We start from the raw sequence: 3208 nt of genomic DNA on the forward strand, positions 1-3208 counted from the left end.
TTGGACAACAACCACATTGGCTAACCATTTAGGATACTTTACCTCTCTGATCATACCTGCTCGAAGTAGTCTCTCTACTTCTTCTTGGATAATGGCATTCCTTTCTGGTGCGAACTTCCTCCTTTTTTGATGGATTGGCTTGATAGACCTGTCAATGCCAAGTTTGTGAGTAATAATATCCTTAGATATACCTGTCATATCTTCATGTTTCCAAGCAAAGGTAGATTTTCTTCTTTTGAGGAAGGATATCATGTCTTCTTTCATGTTGCCAAGGATCCCTGATCCGATATAGATTTTTGATTCTGGATCACTAGGATCCAAGAGGATTTCATCTACATCTTGTTCCCTTGCCTCCAAGACATTCCTCGGAGGATACTGTAATTGCTATTGCTCCCTTGGCTTCGAGGTTGGCTTCATGGATGAGGTATAGCAATCCTTAGCCTCTTGTTGATCACTGTCGATCTTGATTATCCCCCATGGGCTAGGGAGCTTCACACATTGATGGTAGGTAGATGGAACTGCTTTCATGTCATGTATCCAAGGCCTGCCAAGGATAACGTTGCAACAAGATAAACAGTCAATAACACAAAATTTTTGGTAATTATGTAATCCTTCCACGTAGATTGGGAGTTTGATGTCCCCCAGAGTTTTCTTCGTTTCCCCACTGAATCCTACAAGCACGGAGGATCTGGGTGTGATGTCTGATTCTGGGATTCCCATCTTCTTCAAGACATCAAGCTGGATAATGTTCACTGAGCTCCCTCCGTCAATAAGGATCCTGCGAACAAAATGGTTAGAGATAAAGAGAGTGATCACTAAACTATCATGGTGAGGATCCTGAATGTTAATGCGGTCATTCTCATCAAATGTTATCATCTCCCCTTCTGAGACACTTGAGGTTCTAATAGGCCTTTCTCCATTATCCATTTTTGATTCTTTTGCATGTCTTTTGGCCGCTGAAAAGGATGTACCACAAATGTCCGATCCTCCGGATATAAAGTTAATCACTTGTGCGTCTGCCGGAGGTGCTGGAGCCTTTTCAGGGATCCTTTCAGGATCCTGGGTCCTTTGCTTTTTTCTCCCCAATAATTCTTTTAGATGCCCCTTGCTTAGCAGGTATCCAATTTCTTTTCTTAAGGCTATGCAATCTTCAGTTAGATGCCCGAAATCCTCATGGTATGCACACCATTTGGACTTGTCTTTAGTCCCGGATGGTTTGTCATTCTTCCTGGGCCACCTAGCCTTTTCACCTAGATTCTGCATTGCAAGGATTAGTTCATGATTATCAACGGAAAAACAATATTCTGAGATTGGAGGATATTCTTCATCATCCTCTTCTTGGTCAACAGCATGCACATTCTTGTTCTCATTCCTATGGTAGGATTTGAACTTGTTGCTTTTGAAGGAGGATCCTTGCTTCTCCGGTTTTGAGGATCCCACTTGTCTCTCCTGGATCCTCTTGTCATCCTCTAGCCGGATAAACCTGAGTGCTCGAGTTCTTACTTCATCTAAATTCCTGCATGGTGTCATAACAAGATCATCATAGAATAATGAATCCTTAAGCAGTCCCATTTTGAAGGCTTCAACAGCCGTAGCCATATCCAAGTTGGGAATGTCCAAGGATTCTTTACTAAATTTAGTTATATAATCTCTTAATGATTCGTTATGATTTTGAGTCATCCTGTACAAATCACTAGTTAATTTTTCAAATTTTCTACTACAAGAGAGTTGGTTATTGAATAAATTAACTAAATTAGCAAATGAAGTAATAGAGTAAGGGGGAAGACTTAGCAGCCACTTAAGAGCTGATCCAGTTAGAGTGGATCCAAATCCTTTACATAGGCATGCTTCTTTCAACTTTTCTGGGATAGGATTGATTTCCATCCTTTCCCTGTATTGTGCTATATGTTCCTCTGGATCCGTTGTGCCATCATACAGCTTCATGGTAGGGATATGGAACCTTTTGGGTACCTCTGCATCACAAATTGGTGGTGCAAAGCGAGATACCTTGTGGCTTCCATCTGCAATCTCTGGGATAGGCTTGACTACCCCTGGAACACTTGAGATCATGTCCTTTAGTTTCTGTAATTCCCTGGCCATAGCATGGTTGGTACCTGTATCCTGCATGAATCCATGGTTAGTAGTAGGATAATTATTTAAAGTGTTACCTCCCATTAGGTTCAAGTTAGGGGATCCATATTGCTGGGATTCTGGAACAACGGAGGGACCAGTGGAAGCAATGGTCTGCATTGGGATGAAGTCCCCTTGATGGACATCTAGACTTCCTGTTTGCAAACTTTTTAGGGATCCTGGCATCTGTAAGGATCCTGGTATCTGGGATGATCCTGGAACGAAGGAGGATCCTTGAACCTGGGATGATCCTGGAACAAAGGAGGATCCTTGGCCCTGGAATGATCCTGGAATAAAGTAGGATCCTTGAAACTGCTGTGCCCCCGGATAGGCTCCCGGATTCATGAAGGATCCCATGTACTGAGGATAGGATCCTATTGGCTGAAAATGTGAATCTGATGTCTGAGTCATTGCTGCCGAGTTGAGACGTGATCCTCTTGACTCCCCTGTGATTTGCACGTCCGGGATCCCTGATGACTGGGAAGTGATCATTGGAGTATCAAAGCTCAAGGATTTGGGCATTAGTGGAGAATGATCCTCTGCCGCTTTCTTTTGTCTTTTGAGATCTCCAATTTCCCTGAGGATCCTTTCGTTAGTTTCATCTTGCCGCTGCATACGATCCTTCATCTGCAAAATCAAAGCAAATACATCACTAGTACTGGGAATAGAAGAATTCATAGCAGAAGAAGATAGAGGTTTAGAGAAAGTGGGAGTTGATCTCTTTTCAGTATTTTTCTGAGATCCTGCCGGTGGAGGAGGCAAGGTGATCTGTGATGAAGTGACCGCAGACATCGCCGTGGACGTGTTCTTCAATGATGAAGCCATGTAATTCTTTGAAATGATTTCGAACAAAAGATTTTCTTATGAATGAAGCACCAATTGCCCCACGGTGGGCGCCAAACTGTTTTGGTCAAAAATCACACAAGGATAATGCAACCAAACTTTAAGTAAACGGGGTATGATGCTTGGTTTGTAGAAAAAGTAAAGGATCACTTCAATGTGAAATATGTAAAGACACAATGATTTATACGAGGAAAAAGCCCTTGATCAATGTATGATCTCCGGCATAAAAAACCTC

This window comes from Helianthus annuus, chromosome 3 (assembly GCF_002127325.2).
Source record: "Helianthus annuus cultivar XRQ/B chromosome 3, HanXRQr2.0-SUNRISE, whole genome shotgun sequence".
Taxonomy (NCBI): Eukaryota; Viridiplantae; Streptophyta; class Magnoliopsida; order Asterales; family Asteraceae; genus Helianthus; species Helianthus annuus.